Source organism: Lynx canadensis, chromosome A1 (assembly GCF_007474595.2).
Source record: "Lynx canadensis isolate LIC74 chromosome A1, mLynCan4.pri.v2, whole genome shotgun sequence".
Classification (NCBI taxonomy): Eukaryota; Metazoa; Chordata; class Mammalia; order Carnivora; family Felidae; genus Lynx; species Lynx canadensis.
In genome coordinates, this window is record NC_044303.2 from 129,967,165 (window position 1) to 129,984,640 (window position 17,476).

The 17,476-nt window shown below is 41.8% G+C and overlaps 1 long non-coding RNA gene across 4 annotated transcripts in view; it reads right to left on the minus strand.

Moving 5' to 3' along the window:
• The window catches only part of LOC116738078, a 44,623-nt gene that overhangs the window by 7,687 nt on the left and 19,460 nt on the right, over positions 1-17,476 (minus strand). Inside the window, exon 1 of one of the 4 annotated variants that reach the window (XR_004343652.1) lies at positions 8,894-9,187. The exons of the other annotated variants lie outside the window; for them this stretch is intronic. This is a non-coding gene — a long non-coding RNA (uncharacterized LOC116738078). Of the gene's footprint in view, positions 1-8,893; positions 9,188-17,476 lie in introns of those variants that run through there. 4 annotated transcript variants of the gene reach the window in all.

Below are 17,476 nucleotides of genomic sequence, written 5' to 3' on the forward strand. Positions count from 1 at the left end.
TGGAAGGCTGAATATGAGGACTAAAATTACTAAACCAATGTAAAATGATGTACCAAGGGAGAGGTGAATATTCTGGAATACAGATTTATGAGGAGTTACAGGGTTACTCAGCCTTTATCACAGCTGCCGAGCTCCGGAGGGTGAAGGCCTGTGGGAATAGGAAAATGGGTAGATACCACGTGACAAGGGGTAGAAGGGTGGTCAGCATAAGCAGAGGTCAACACTTGGCCAACTTGACAGAAAGCTGAGTCACAAATCTGGCCAGATCAGAGTCAAGAGACAGACTGATGCCCAAGGTAGATGCCATTGGAAAGACCTAAGAAAACCAGAAATAAAACATACTACATGATTTCTTTTAAAAAAGTATTGGGAGGAAAAGATCAAAATGTTATGGAGATGATTGCTAGTAATGGCTGCACAGCAATGTGAATGTATTTAATACCACTGAACTGTACGCTCAGATTTGGTTAAAATTATAGATTTTATTATATGTATATTTTACCACAATTTGAAAACATCATGATGTAATTCAGGTTTACCTTGTTCTGTCCACCCCAGAGGCAAATCCTTCTAGGTCAAAAAGAGTCAGAATATGTTAAAGCAATGGTTGGGGGAGCAACAAGAAATATATTGCCCTAAGAGAACATTTTGGAATTTTGTGGCTGTTTTGGTTTGCTCAACTGCCCAGGACTTTAGGATTAGAGAAATCCAATGATACGTGCATCAGTCAGGCAAACCAAGAGCTTTCTCCTATCAGAGACAAGCTTTGAATGTCACTCCTATGTCTGAGAACCATGTGTACAATGACATCAGACTAATTTTATTTTTTATACATAAAACACAGTCTTTTTTAATAGCTTTAAATGCACCATATTTTCTAGGAATGCCATTACTATATAAATGCAGGGAAGATAGGGTGTGTGTTACTTAATAACTTCACCCAGCACTTCGTACCATTTTGGAAAATCACATCACCAATGGTGATGCCACATGTGGTATTTGACTCATTAACACATTCCAGTGTCAGTCTGCATTTCTAGTTGTCACAGTTATGATTATTCCATGTGTACGTGCAAGAATCTGGCTAAAATGCTTATTTCTTTATTATAAATAACTTTCTTAAGTTCACCTTTATGTTAAATTAACATCACCATCTTTTAAAATTATGTATGGGATTAGGTTATGTTATCTGTTTGTTTTATTTTAGAATAGAAAATATTTGCAACAGGAAAGGGGTTGGGACTCTTGAGATATATCTACCTGCAGCCAAGATTTTTTGGAGTTCACAACTCTGGGTGATTTTCCAAACACTTTGGGGGAATCCATGCATTCTATTGTCTGGACAGAGACCACGCCTTTATCCCTGGCCTGCTATATCCCTTATGTGCTAGTATCAAGAATCTAGCCTTGTCCAGACAAGCCAGAAATATCTCTTCCCAATACTCCATAGCATCTTCGCTAGGGAAGAAGAATTTCAGCTATTTGAGTACTGGAGTTCTGACAGGGGCACCTAGCACAGAGTATATTTGTTAAGAGTTCTGAGGAAGAGGCAATGGTCAGTCAAAAAAAGGGGGGTCTAAAATATGTATTCTAGCCCCAAGCGTTACTTCTAAGTTGAGCAAAACATTTTTTAAATGTATGTACTGGATTCATTGTATACAATCAAAAGGAAGTTGGACTTAATTAGGTTGCGATTATTCACATGGCTGATCAATTCCTAGATCATTTTGGAGAGTCGATCACATTTTTATGCTCCTTGGGGAGACATTGATAAAGTCATTAAATCAAAGTAATCCCATTAGGAAATGTGATCTCTGTCCTCCCCCAAAATAGAGGGTGACTCAACTCAAAAATAGTTTTCATCCTACTTCCTTTCTAATAACCATACCAATTTTCTGTATAATTAATTTTTCTCCAATATGCATTTATGTCCATTTGTTTTCATACCTGAGAATTAGAGGACAGTATGTATTTCTTTCAGAGTACTTTTTAAAAGTTTTTTTATATTAATTCTAGTACAGTTAACATACAGTGTTCTATTACTTTCAAGTGTATAATATAGTGATTCAAAAATTCTATGCATTGCTCAGTGCTCATCATGATAAGTGTGCTTTTTAATCCTCATCACCTATTTACCCCATCCCCCCACCCACCTCCCCTCTGGGAACCATTAGTTTGTAGTCTGTAGTTAAGAGTCTGTTTCTTGGTCTCTCTCTCTCTCTCTCTGTCCTCCATTGTTTTTTCTTAAATTCCATATATGAGTGAAATCATAGTATTTGTATTTCTCTGACACTTCACTTTGCATTATAGTTTCTAGATCTATCCATGTTGTTGCAAATGGCAAGATTTTATGTGTTTTATGGCTGGATAACATTCCATTGTGTGTGTGTGTGTGTGTGTGTGTGTGTGTGTATATATATATACCACATCCTCTTTATCCATTCATGTGTCCATGGACACTTGGGGATGCTTCCATAATTTGGTTATTGTAAATAATGCTACAACAAACATAGGGGTGCATGTATCCTTTAGAATTAGTGTTTTTATATCCTTTGGGTAAATACCTAGTAGTGCAATTGCTGGATCATAAGGTAGTTCTAGTTTTAGATTTTTGAGGAACCTCCATACTGTTCTCCACAGTGGCTGCATCAGTTTGTATTCCCACCATCAGTGCGTGAGGGTTGTTTTTCTTCACATCCTTGCCAACACTTGTTTCCTGTGTTTTTGATTTTAGCCATTCTTTCAGAGCACTTTTATTTATTTTTTTTTTAATTTTTTTTTCAACGTTTATTTATTTTTGGGACAGAGAGAGGCAGAGCATGAACGGGGGAGGGGCAGAGAGAGAGGGAGACACAGAATCGGAAACAGGCTCCAGGCTCTGAGCCATCAGCCCAGAGCCCGACGCGGGGCTCGAACTCACGGACCGCGAGATCGTGACCTGGCTGAAGTCGGACGCTTAACCGACTGCGCCACCCAGGCGCCCCTCAGAGCACTTTTAAAACAACTGTTCTTTGTACAACCATTTTATAAAAACACAGCGTGCCCAAACTTGATTTCATGATCTAAATTGGGCTATGAAAAAACCAAAGGTTAATTAGTAAATTTAAATTCAAACTACTTTAATGCTACATTTATAGTAATAAAAAATTAGACATAGCCCAAATGTCCACAGCAGGAACACAGTTCAATAAAATACAGCACATTCATAAATGTAATGCCATGCAGTCTCCAAAATGATCTTATAGAATTATTAATATGATTGAAAAATGTGCAAGATATGGTCATGAGAATATTACTCAAGCTTCTTGGAAAATATGGTCTTACAAATATGTGTACATATATACACATACATACTAGGGGGAAAAGCTGTAGGTACATACAGCAAAGTATTACACGTCATTTTAAGATTGTATTTGGGTAACAATTTTTTTTGCTTGTCTGTATTTTCTAAATCTTCTGCATCTATATTAACTTTGCAGTAAAACTGGTAAACCCTATCAAAATATCTAAATACTTTTAACTTTTATTGACAAGGAATATTTTCTCTGAGGCCACCATATTTTTCATAAGGCTACAATGAAGTAATCAACTAGACAGAACAGGAAAGCATAAGAGGTAAGCTCAGTTTCTTTATTAGCTGCCCTTGGCAATCATTATCTGAACTCATCACCCCTCAGACTCCAAACTAGCTCTTCTTATGAGTGAGAAGGATCCCTTTCTCAGGATCCCTTTCTCATGAGTGCCATCACCCCTAGCTGCTCAAGTAAGAATTTATCTCCTTTCCTCCCAAATCTTGGTAAGCCCTTTTGTTCGATGCTTTCTCCATAATTGCTCCCAATTCTAATCCTTTCCTTTCCCATTCCTACCACCCACCCACCTGCCCTGTAACGGCAGCAAGTCTCCCTGCCTCCATTCTTGTCCTGACCCAGACTTTCCACATTGCTGTGCTTTTTCAGATTCTCATCTGGTCATGTCACTCCCTGCTTACTCTCTCCATGGCTTCCACCTCCTTCAGGTGAAGGGATATAGAAAGCCCTTAAAATTTGGCCCTCACTTACCTCTCCAGACTCACATCTCATGGCTCCTCTTTTTCTTTTTTTAAAGTTATTTATTATTTATTTCTTTATTTCTTTATTTTTGAGAAAGAGAGAGGAGACAGAGCATGGGGGAGGGAGAGAGAGAGAGAGAGAGAGAGCGAGAGAGCGAGAGAGAGCGAGAGAATCCCAAGCAGGCCCCACCCACGCTGTCAATGCAGAGGCTGACGTGGGCTTTGAACCCACAAACTGTGAGATCATAACCTGAGCCAAAATAGAGAGTTGGATACTTAACCGACTGAGCCCCCCAGGCACCCCTATCCTGGCTCCTCTTAGCACTCCCTGTTATAATGAGTTGATGGCTATCCTTCCAACACGCCATGCCCTCACACAGCTCTCTTCCTTAGAATACGTGTGCTCTTGCTTAGACCACCTTTTCCAGTCCCGTTCAGTATGTCACTCTTCAGTCTTTCAAAGTGCACAACTATCCTTTCCTACCCTGTGAAGCACTTGCCGGCCACAAGCGCATCTCTTGTACCGGAAATGACAGGCTCTGGATTCAAACCGACCTGTGAAGACTGTGTGCTTTGGGCCAGGTGTTTTAACCACAAAGACTCGGCTTCCTCATCAATGAATGAGGATAAAACGGCAACCTTGTGAGGCTGCTCTGAAATCAAATATGACCATATAAATGAAGGGCGGATAAGTTCCCTCCAGGTTCTACCTAATTTTCTTTATATTCAGCTTTGGGTGTTTCTTTTTTTCTTTTGTTTTTCTGTCCCATCAGGGTCCTCTCTGGCATGCTGTCGGTCGCATGGGGCTGTCTGTATTGGTTTGGGAGTGAGGGCAGGGGCTGAGGTGGGACCTCCAGAGCTGCCCAGTATTCCTGGTCCCCGGATCTTTCTCACAGCCTGGGATAGTGGTACAGCCCTTGTGGTTCTGCCTCCTGGAATCCCTCCCTCCCACCACCCTGCAGAGATCCTGTCACCTGAGCTTACAATTGCCTGCCTAAGGTGAATTTGTTCACAGGGAATGCTTATCAGCCTCCTCACTGTTTTCCCCTTTACATTCTGTGCTCACTTTTCTGTTGGGTCTTTGTGTTTTCTTATATTGATCTGAAGAGGTTTTTTTTAATTTCTAGTATGAGCCATGGGGCCCCTTGGCTGGCCCCCTATACGCCGACCTGGGCCAACCTGGTGCCAAGCTCCACGTGCCCAGTGAGCCTGGGTCTGGGCCCACACCAGCCCAGTCACAGCATACAGCAGCCATCGGCTGCCCTCAGCCTGTAGCCACTGGACCCCACTGACCTGGGCCCGGGCAAGGGAGACACTGTGGCTCAGCCCTGGGTTCCTGAGGTGGCAGAGTGGGTGTGCCAGGCTTCTTTAAGGATGAAGAATCTTTTTGTAATTCTATAAACAAATCCTTTGTTGGTTATTTTCTGTTGTGAATACTTGTTTCCTAGTCTGGCATTTGTCATTCAATTTTATTTTCTCCTTGTTCCTTGCTCAGAGTATCCAAGCTGATTTTTATCTTGATTCTCTGTCGGGTAACTGTGCCTTAATGTGCTTATTAGTTGTAATTGCTTTTGGATTATGGTGGATTTTCTGTGTATACAATAATATTCTCCACATATAATGACCGTTGCATTGCTTCAGAGTTGATCTTCATACCTCCTATTTCTTTTTGCTGCTTTCTTTTCCATATGATATCTCAACTATAGTGTTGCATGGAAGTGGTTAAGGCTGGGTTCTGCTTCCCGGAGAAAAGCTTTCCATGTATGTATATTAATATATTGTTTGTCATAGGTTCGTTTTAGACAAACCTAAAGTTAAGGAAGTTGTTTTCTTTTTTATTTCAATGTTGTCTTTAATTGAAGTATAATTAATATACAGTGTTATATTAGTTGCAGGTCTGCTATATAGTGATTCAACAATTCCATATTTTACTCACTGTATATGTGAGCAAATTCCATATTTTACATCACTGTATATGTGGTCATCACCTGTCACCATACGTTATTACAATATTTTTTTAATGTTTATTTATTTTTGAGAGAGAGACAGAGCATGAGCAAAGGGCAGAGAGAGATGGAGACCGAGGATCCGAAACAGGCTCCACACTGACAGCAGAGAACCTGACACGGGGCTTAAATTCACAAACCATGGGATATGACCTGAACCAGTCAGATGCTTAACCAACTGAGCCACCCAGGTGCCCCTACAATATTACTGACTACATTCCCTGTGTTGTAGGTTTCAGCCCAGTGACTTATATATTTTATAAATGGGAAAAAAAATCCCCTTTGTTTATTTCATCTCTCCCACCCACGTTCCCTCTGGCAATCACCAGTTTGTTCTGTGTTTTTAGGAATCTATTTCTTGGATTATTTCTTTGTGTGTTTGTTTTGTTTTTTAGATTCCACATATGAGGGAAATCATACAGTATTTGTCTTTGTCTGACTTATTTCACTATATGTGTGGAATCTTTTTTTTTTTTAACAAGTGTCGGAAGCTTTTTTTTTTTTTAATGTTTATTTATTTTTGAGACAGAGAGAGACAGAGCATGAGTGGAGGAGGGGTAGAGAGAGAGAGGGAAACACAGAATCCGAAGCAGGCTCCAGGCTCTGAGCTGTCAGCACAGAGCCCGACACGGGGCTTGAACCCACGAGCTGTGAGATCATGACCTGAGCCAAAGTCGGACACCCAACTGAGCTACCCAGGTGCCCCACAGCACATCTTCTTTATCCATTCATCTATCATTGGACACTTGGGCTGCTTCCTTATCTTGTCTATTGTAAATAATGCTGCTATAAACATAGGGGTGCAAATAAATTTTCAAATTAGTGCTTTTATTTTCTTGGGGCAAATACCTAGTATTTGGGGAATTACTGGATTGTATGGTATTTCTATTTTTAATTTTTTGAGGAAGCTCCATACGTTTTTCTATAGTGGCTGCACCAATTTACATTTCCACCGACAGTGCCCAAGGGTTCCTTTTTCTCTACATCCTAACCAACACTTGTTATTTATTATCATTTTTGAGTCTAGCCAATCTGACCAGTATAAGGTAATATCTCATTTATGGTTTTGATTTGCATTTCCCTGATGACTGGTGTTGAGCATCTTTCCATATGTCTCTTGGCCATCTTCTTTGGAGAAATGTTTACTCAGGACCTCTGGCCATTTTTGATCAGATTATTTGGGGGTTTTTGGTGTTCAGTTGTATAAAATCTTTGTGTATTTTGGATATTAACCCTCGTGTCATTTGCAAATCTTCTCCCATTGAGTAGGTTGCCTTTTTGTTTTATTGATGAGTTCTGTTACTATACAGAAGTTGTGTGTGTGTGTGTGTGTGTGTGTGTGTGCGCGCGTAATCCCGGTAGTTTATTTCTGCATTAGTTTCCCTTGCCTGAGGGGACATATCTAGAAAAATGCTGCTACGGCCTGTGTCAAAGAGATTACTGCCTATGCTTTCTTCTAGGAGTTTTATGGTTTCAAGTCATACATTTAGGTCTTTAATTCATTTTGAGTTTATTTATATGTGTGGTGATATAAAAAAAAAAATGGTCCAGTTTCATTCTTTTGCATGTAGCTGTCCAGATTTCCTAGCCCTGTTTTTCCCCATTGCATATTCTGCGTCCTTTGTTGTAGAGTAATTGACCATATAAATGTGAGTTTATTTCTGGGCTCTGTTTTGTGTATTTCTTAAGCTAGCCATCTTATTTCTTTCTTTAGAAATGCAGCAGGATGGACATGAGTAAATGAATACACAATTGTTAAACTTCTGCGCACTCCACATAGCTCAGATTCTGTTACCGCCTCTAGGGAGTCTTCCTTAAGCCGCCCCTTCCTCTGCCTGAGTCTCATTTAGATGATCTCCTATGTACTCACATATCATCTGCTCGCCTCTACAATCACCAAAATAGTGGCTTGCTTCCTTGGCTGCCTTTTCCACTTCCTTTCTTCAAGAGAAGGGATCACGTCTTACTTACCACCAGTGGATCCACAGGAATGCCTTACACATCCCAAGCCTTCAGTAAATGTTTGTTGAAGGAGTGAATAAATGACCACTTGCAAGTCATGCCTCTTACAAATTAACTCCCTTCCGACACTTCCATAGCTAATTGCCTGGGACAGTTTGGGAATATTTTAAAATCTCAGAAGGGTCAGGGCTACCTGCGGGGCTCAGTCGGTTGAACGTCCGACTTCGGCTCAGGTCATGATGTCATAATCTCACGGTTTGTGAGTTCGAGCCCCACGTCAGGCTCTGTGCTGACAGCTCCGAGCCCGGAGCCTGCTTCAGATTCTGTGTCTCATTCTTTCTCTGCCCCTCATCCACTTGTGCTCTGTCTCTCTCTGTCTCTCAAAAACAACAAAATGTAAAAAAAAAAAAAGTTTTTTTTAAATCTCAGAAGGGTCTCTGGCTCACCTACCAGGGGATGATGTGTTTCACATTGACGCTTGTGCTCTTATTCGTGCCACTGCTCACCCAAAGAAGGCTTGCCTCTCCTTTTTGCCAATGTCAAGTTCGCTTTTGTTTCAGTGCCACTGGAAACACTCCAGTGAAAAAGGATAAGTCCTTTTTCATTTTTTTCCAGCTCATTGTGATCTTTTATCCTTTGAACCACTTAAACATCTAGGGTGTGTATCATTAATCTGACAACCCCCATATACTGCTAAATACTTTATTTTTTTTTAATTTTTTGATTTCAGGAGTAGAATTTAGTGATTCATCACTTCCATATAACACCCAGTGCTCATCCCAACAAGTGCCCTCCTTAATGTCCCTCACCCAACACATCCTCCAGCAACCCTCAGTTAAACACCTTTTTTATATTGTTGTATATAACCTTTACATACCTGCAGTCCTGTAGTTCAGTTCATGTTTATTTCTTGGTCCCCCAGCTCATACAGCATATTCTCTGAAGTAGTTGCCAAGTCTTGGTGATCATGGCCTTTTCTGCAACATTTTACACGCATGTATCCACAGATATTTTTTAACGGACTTGAAGCAAAGAGATGCCATTTTAGGAGCTGTATTCTCTGTTTGCCACCCCCACCAACTCCCTACTTCCTGACCCCCTCCATTTTCTGTCTTCTCTGCCTTTCTCCAAGGGAAGCTAACACCTTCCAACTTTCTCGCTAGGGCTCCTTTGCCTTCTGGCTCCCATTTGAGTTCAGCCAATAGAACCACTTTCCTGACTGGTCTCACACTCAGGAGACCAGTGGTGGCAGGACAGAGTTGTAGGAATTGCTTCCCTTCCTTAACCAGTCTGATTGTTTGAGTCCTTCCAGGACTGGCCTCTCTAGAGTCACCCCTCAAGGCCCTACTTCCCCCCTGGGCTCCCATAACATCATTTTCTCCCTTTGTCCTTCCAGGCGGGATCTCTGCTTCCTTTGTTGATTGTCCTGCCCTGCCCACGCTTTGGTAAATAATCCTTTCATTAAGATCTCTCCAAAATCCCAGCAGAGTGTGCTATTTCTTGCTAGGACCTTGACTGATACAGGAGCTTTCAGTTTAGTTGGGATGAGACTAGGGTACCTTTATAAGGGATCATCCAAAACAGGACACTTTTGAAAGGGAAAAGGAGCAATATTAATCATTCTCCTCTGGCAACAGGCATAAAGCAGAAATGCCTCAGGCAGCCTGGAATGGATGCGCATCCTAGTTAAGTCAGACGCATAAAAAGATAACTGTTCTAATGAAAAGATAAAACATTTCTGAAAGAGGTAATATTTAGGATAGTGTAACCTAAGTGTCAAAGGGTGAAAGAGACTTTCAGTGCCATAGCTGTGCCAAGAAAAGGGAGACCATTTCTCCTAGGGGACGGCAGCTGAGATCAGCATGACGCTCAGTGTTCCTCCAGCTAAATGAAGTCACGCAATCCATGCGTGCTTGGCCCGTTTTGTAGATTTCCTCCAGGAAATCTCATTCCCAGTGTAGACCCACCTCCACCCTGATGCACACCCAGTGTAACTCATACCGTGTCTTTCTATTATTCCAGGTTTTTAGGGAAAACAGATTAATTTAAATTTTGGTCAATTATTCCTTTTAAAAAACACTACATTCATTCCTGGTTCAGCTGTAAATCACTGCAGATATGTGCTATTTTTAATTTTTTAAACCATGGTTTAGCTTCATTTTGCAAAGATATCTGAGAGGTGACTAATAAGCTTTACTTGGAAATTCAGACATTCTACTAATAATAGCATAAAGCCTAATAAGTAATCAAGAAACCCTTTTTTCCCCCCACTGTGTGTATGTGTGTGTATGTTGCTCTCTAAACAAAGGATTTGACACTTCACAAATATCAAAAGGCTTGTCCCCCCTCAGCACAGGGAATCCAGACTCACAGCTTCCCCCACTTGTAGCTGATTCAAAACCACTTGGCGAGGAAGTGTTTCTAACCCTCATGCTGCCAGTAGACGCAAGTTGCTATGAGCCCCAGTGTGTGACTCCAGGCTTGCCAAATCACCGCTTTGTTCAGGCATTTCATGCAAATGAGACAGTTCATAAAAACACTGCACCCCTGTCTGGAAGCAGAGAGTACCACATAGACTAGTGCAAGAGTTGCTTTTCTCCTACTTGCCAGCCAGCCCGTGCTGGTTAGGTTTAAACACTTTATTTTTTTATTTTCAACGTTTATTTATTTTTGCGACAGAGAGAGACAGAGCATGAACGGGGGAGGGGCAGAGAGAGAGGGAGACACAGAATCAGAAACAGGCTCCAGGCTCCGAGCCATCAGCCCAGAGCCCAACGCGGGGCTCGAACTCACGGACCGCGAGATCGTGACCTGGCTGAAGTCGGACGCTTAACCGACTGCGCCACCCAGGCGCCCCTGGTTAGGTTTAGACCAGTGAGAGCTGGGGGAGATTCAGAGAGTATCCTACGGCCCCAAGAACAGGAGAGGAAAGCCACAACTGAAAATAAAAAGCAGGTGCGGAAGTTGAAGGGAAATGGTACGGATCCAGGCAGACAGGAGGGAGGAAAGACAGCAGCAAAGTCAGGGAAGAGATATCAGAGATGCCAGTCACATGGGCAGCCTCTTCTTCCCCGCTGGCAAGCCATTAAGATCTGAAAGGAGCAGTGTGCACAGAGCAATTTCAGCACGATGCACGGTGCAGGCCTGAGACAAGAAAAGCTGCAGTGTGCCTTCGGTTGCAGAAAAATTAGAACTGACCTAAGTGGCTTTACACATCTAATCCATTTCAGGCCCAGTCCAGATTCTTCCAAGGTACTTTGAGCCTCCTGCTCGCTCTATCACCGGGGAAGATCTCTTGCTGCTGTGATGGTCAGTAGAGTCTGTCTCTCTCTCTCTCTCTCTCTCTCTCTCTCTCTCTCTCCTAGTACACAGTACACATAGTAGTCTGCAGGAGGAAAGGGAGCACCGGAAAGTCCCTGATGAGAATATTCTGGGTCCATATGGGGTGTAACATTCTGTCAGTCTGTGAATTTTAAACACCACCCTAAGGCCCCACACTAATCCTTCAATTATGGGCCATTGCCTGCTGTGCTTTGCATGCATTATGTGAAATAGATTATAACTAATTTTTCAAAGTCAGCAGATTGTTATTTACCCATATGTTGACAGTTTGAAGAGGCAGAAACCGGTGTCAGCTACTCCATGAAAAACACTACACCTCCTCAAAAGTCTTCATTAGCAACATCTACATGGTTTTTCCTTTTAAAATTATATTAAAATAATTTTAGGTGTAATATAAAATAATACAATTTTTATGTAATATATGGTACAATTATAAAATTGTATAATCTAGACACAAATATTTTGACAGCACATGCTCTATAGCTATAGAAGTTTATATTAAAATATAAAACAAATATATAAAATAATTTATATTAGAAATATTATTTTGTATATTATATGGAAGTAATTTTATAGTGTATAAAATCTGTATATATAATAAACACTATTATAAAATTATATAAATAATTTCGTTATAATTTTTAAAGTAAAAGCCAATGTAAATGTTAATCTGTGTATGTGTGCTATATAACGATAAAAATCTTTTCTAAAATGTGCAAAGGATCTACATGGCAAAATGCCAGCATTTGTATGTGCATTTTATTTATTTTTTTTTTAATTTTTTTTCAACGTTTATTTATTTTTGGGACAGAGAGAGACAGAGCATGAACGGGGGAGGGGCAGAGAGAGAGGGAGACACAGAGTCGGAAACAGGCTCCAGGCTCTGAGCCGTCAGCCCAGAGCCCGACGCGGGGCTCGAACTCCCGGACCGCGAGATCGTGACCTGGCTGAAGTCGGACGCTTAACCGACTGCGCCACCCAGGCGCCCCTGTATGTGCATTTTAGAAATAAACCGTTATGATTCTATATTATTGGCAAATAATTACATTTTTGTACAAATTCATTTCCATTCATCTCACAAACACATTATGAAGCCCACTTTGCAATAGGCACTATGCTATACATCCTGATATAAGGTCCTGTAAGGTAGAACCCCTGTTCTCAGGAGTTTTGTTGACCCCTTTGAGGGAACAAGTTCCTTCACGTTACAATAAATGTCTTGATAGGTATGTGCTCAGGTGCCAGAGAAGTGGATTCTGGGAAGATTTTTTTCAAAGACAATCTCAGTGGGAGCTGCATTGTTGTTTTCTTTCTTTCTTTCTTTCTTTCTTTCTTTCTTTCTTTCTTTCTTTCCATCTTTCTTTCTTTCTTTCTTTTTTTAATGTCTATTTTTGGGAGAGAGAGAGAGAGATCACAAGTGAGGGAGGGGCAGAGAGAGAGGGAGACACAGAATCTGAAGCAGGCTCCAGGCTCTGCGTTGTCAGCACAGTCCGATGTGGGGCTCAGACCCACAGAGTGTGAGATCATGACCTGACCCAAAGTCAGACGCTTAACCAACTGAGCCACCCAGGCACCCCAGAAGCTGAGTGTTGAAGGATGATGAAGAGCTTATTGAAGAGGGGATGAAGGGGAACAGAAAGGGTATTCATACAGAGGGTAGAGGGAACCATGTCTTGCTAAGGCACATCGCTCTGCCTAATGCCTTTATGCCCAGGGCTCATGGTAGACCTTGAATAATGACTGACAACGAGACAGCATAGACAAGGTCCGCATCATTAGGGGCCTAGTATGCTAACCTGGGAGCCATGGGAAGATTTTAAACAGTAATATAGCATGATCAGATGGTAGAGGGGAAAAAAAAAAGATGAGTTTAAGAAGAAGGGTTATAGAATGACACTAGAGACTTTAAGTCACCCATGGAAGAAGAGATAGAGACAGTGGAAAGAGATGAGATTAATCAGTCTGTTCAGGAGTGGGAATCTAAGGTCTTGGAGCTGCTTGGATATGGGGAATTAGTGAGAGGAAGAAGTTATCTAGGTTGTCTCTCCAATTTCAGACTAAGATGAGTAGCGGTACTATTTGTGAATACAGGACTACTGGAGGATAAACAGACTACCACTGTTGGTTATTTTCATTTTGGGGTTTTTGGGAGAAGGGTGTGGAGATAAAACATTCCATTTGGGAATGTTCTTGTTTGAAAAACTCTATGACTCCACAGCTCAGAGCACAGTGTGAACTGTAAGCTCCAAAACTGGACCTGGCCAGCATATGAGCAGATATGGGTACATGTAATGGGGTCACCTAGGAAAAGTGAGGAAATGTGGAAGAATAAAGGCCAAGGATAGAATCTTGGGGTCCACCGCCAAGGGCAATACACACGGATAATACAGGAGTAGCCAAAAAGGTAGAAAGAAAAACAGTATATTTTTTCTTTGAAATGCAATAAGGAAAAGGGCTCAAGGAGAGATGGAATTTTAGAGTGTCAGATACATTGGAATCAAGAAAGGCTTTTTAAACAGGGAAAAGTGCTTCTTGCTTTAGCAATGCATTTCAGTGTGCAGAGAAAAAACTAACTTTCTGGTATATAATTAATTGATAAACTTTAGTGTGGCAATTTCATACCGACGTAATCTGTGGACTTTAACTCCACATATATTCTAATCTCAAGATGATGGGTAAAAGATCATTCCTCTCAAAAAGCAGTACTGTTTTAAAGTGACTGACTTTATATGGTGTCGCAGATGCCACGGGATGCCGAGAAGGAATTGAGTGTGAGATGTTCATGAGAGATCCACCCTGACAAGAAGGAAAGGAAGGAAGGTGGAACAGAGGGAGGAAGTCTCACAGCAGGCGGAAATGCCTGCGCCTTTCTATCCTGTCCCACTCAGTCCCTGGATACGCGCTGTCCCTGGAAGGGCACGGCTTCGGGAGGTGGTCTCTCTAGCTGAGGCAGACCCTGAAGGAGCAAACAGCTGGAGAGCTCTGCCATCGCTGGGCAACAAGGGCATCTGGGCAGCGTGCATTTGTTTGAACCCCACGTGGCTTGCAGTGCCTTTGGCCAAACGTGGGAAGCAGAGCTTCATCCAGCTATGATCAGGGGTAGCTGAAGTAGCCAACTGTTTGTTCTTTGCTCTATATCCGCATTATGAGGCCATTTTCTGACCTTACAAATATGAAACAAGTTCTGATGATAAAAAGACATTAAGTGGGGCGCCTGGGTGGCGCAGTCGGTTAAGCGTCCGACTTCAGCCAGGTCACGATCTCGCGGTCCGTGAGTTCGAGCCCCGCGTCAGGCTCCGGGCTGATGGCTCGGAGTCTGGAGCCTGTTTCCGATTCTGTGTCTCCCTCTCACTCTGCCCCTCCCCCGTTCATGCTCTGTCTCTCTCTGTCCCAAAATAAATAAACATTGAAAAAAAAAATAAAATAAATAAATAAATAAATAAAAAGACATTAAGTTATGCTCCTATGACATTGGTCATGTGGGTGTAAAAACCTGGACTAGACAAGAAGGTTATAATTACATTTGGTTTTGGAATTAAGTGCCGGATATAGTTTATATCTAGAGGAAAACAAATTTAAGTATGAGACAATAAAGCAATCGAGCTGTTCAATAATATCTAAAACAACTGAGCTGCTCAGTAACGTCTAAAACAAAGTTTGGATTACACAGGTTGAGAGGAATGTCATTTAATAAATGTTTTGTAGAAAATGCTTTGCAATTGGGCAGCCCTGAGAAAGTAGAATGAAGCAATCATAGTTGGTTATATATTGCATTTATACCATTTGACATCTCCTCCCTTGCAAAATAAATTTCCTCTGTGCCAGCTGTAATTAGGGGCTGAGATAAAGCTGCCTTAATATTCTGCATATTTGATCAGGGCTGCCAGCAGCTGTCAGATCACTGGCTCTGTTCTCATGTACAATGAAAACATCAAAGACATCTGTGGTTTGCCCTAAAATTAGTGCCAGAATTGCCCTTCTTTCCTTTATTGTGTAACCAGCTTTGCTGTTTGCATAACTAACGAGGGAAACTCCAGACCCTGCCGCTGGAACTGTGAAGGAAAATGACCAAGGCAAGACTGGAAAGTAGTGGATATGTCCTGTGTGCAGCATAAGGTCTCAGTGCCTGGGTTTGGGGAATTGCACAGACCCGGAGTTCAGACCCCAATCTCTACCACTTCCTTGTGACTTTGGGCAACTTATTTAGATTCTCTCAGCCATGATGTCTTTTTTGGTGATATGAGAATGAGGGTAGTACCTGTTTCATAGAGTTGTTGGGAAAAACAATGAAGATAATGTCCATGAAGTACTCAGTACATGCCCAAGGTTTAGTATGCACTCACTGAATACTGCAGTCTTCATTCCTTCATTTAGTGCCTTTTTGAAGAAATAATAACTTCAGTGGCCTTAAAATACTCATTTAGTGATCACACAAAAGTGTGAAGAGTCCATTGGGTTTAAGATCATAGATAGAACACATGCACATGCACGTGACATACATATACCAGCAGTGCAGTGACAGAACTCCAGGCTGTCCTGCTTTCTCTAAATACCCCAAATGCTTTTCTTCTTTTTATACAGTGCCCTGGCAGTTTTTCCATTCTTCCTCCTGCCTCTTAAGATGTGCATTTTCAGAAACATGTGCTGGCTATCCTCCAACCGCCCCTCCAGCCCCCTATGCTATCCTGTTCCGTGTCCTGGAAGGCTGACTGAAATGGAGTTGCCTTCTGGTTTCCTGATGGGTCGGGCCAGTGGGGAGCCTTGGGAGGAAGTAGAAAAAAGGGAAGAGAGTGAGGTCAAGCTATTCTTCCCCGTGGATCCCTCTTTGGGGAGTTTTCTTTTTTTTTTTTTTTTTTTTTTCAACGTTTATTTATTTTTTTTGGGACAGAGAGAGACAGAGCATGAACGGGCGAGGGGCAGAGAGAGAGGGAGACACAGAATCAGAAACAGGCTCCAGGCTCTGAGCCATCAGCCCAGAGCCTGACGCGGGGCTCGAACTCACGGACGGCGAGATCGTGACCTGGCTGACGTCGGACGCTTAACCGACTGCGCCACCCAGGCGCCCCTTTGGGGAGTTTTCAACATGGGTTCTGGCAGCTGCACACCTTGCCCCACGAAGCTCAGTGGAGGTCAACAGCTCCCAGTTGTCATTAACCCTGGGGTACTTCGGCATCTCTTGTTAGTTTCTTGAAACTCTGCTCAGTCCTTTGTGAACAGTCCCTTAATGAAGCTCTTCTCAGTGACCCAGCGTGAGTGTGCCATCTGTTTCCTGCCAGGATCCACACTGATACAGACCTCTCAGGCTCCTCTAAGTTGCATCTCTTCTAACTCATTTTTTTCACCTCTCCAACCAAGCCCCTGGCTTCCAAGGAGGCAAAGACTTTTTTTTAAGGTTGGGGGAGTGGGGAATGTATAGGGGAACTTGGTGAATATTACTTCATAATCTTTGTCTCATATGAGACCAAATAGAGATAACATGGATACATTTTTCTGGATACAAAGAAAATCTAGAAAGAGTGCTTAATCCTGGGGAATCGGGAGTGGGGTCAAAAGGGAAAGGTAGGCTGTCACGTTTTTTCTTCATGCATACTTTTGTTTGATTTTTGTTTCTATAGGCAGTTACTACTTTTGCCTCCAAAAAACATATATTTATATGTATACACACACATTATACATTATATGTATGTGTATATGTATATTTGTTATACATAAAATGAAATGTATTAAAATATTTAAAATACATATAAAAATATAATTTATATAGATATAATTTTTATATGTGTAATTTCTTTAAGTTTTTTTTAGATGTTTACTTATTTATTTATTTTTTAGATGTTTATTTATATTTGAGAGAGACAGACAGACAGCGCCTGAGTGGGGCAGGGGCAGAGAGAGAAGGAGACACAGAATCTGAAGCAGGCTCCAGGCTCCGAGCTGTCAGCACAGAGCCTGATGCAGGGCTCGAACTCGCAAACCGTGAGATCATGACCTGAGCTGAAGTAAGACACCCAACCAACTGAGCCACCCTGGCGCCCCTCATTTTTTTTAAGTTTAAGGAACAAATAAAATTCCAGGACCACCAAACCTCAAGACCTGACACTAAACCCCATCTCCTAGA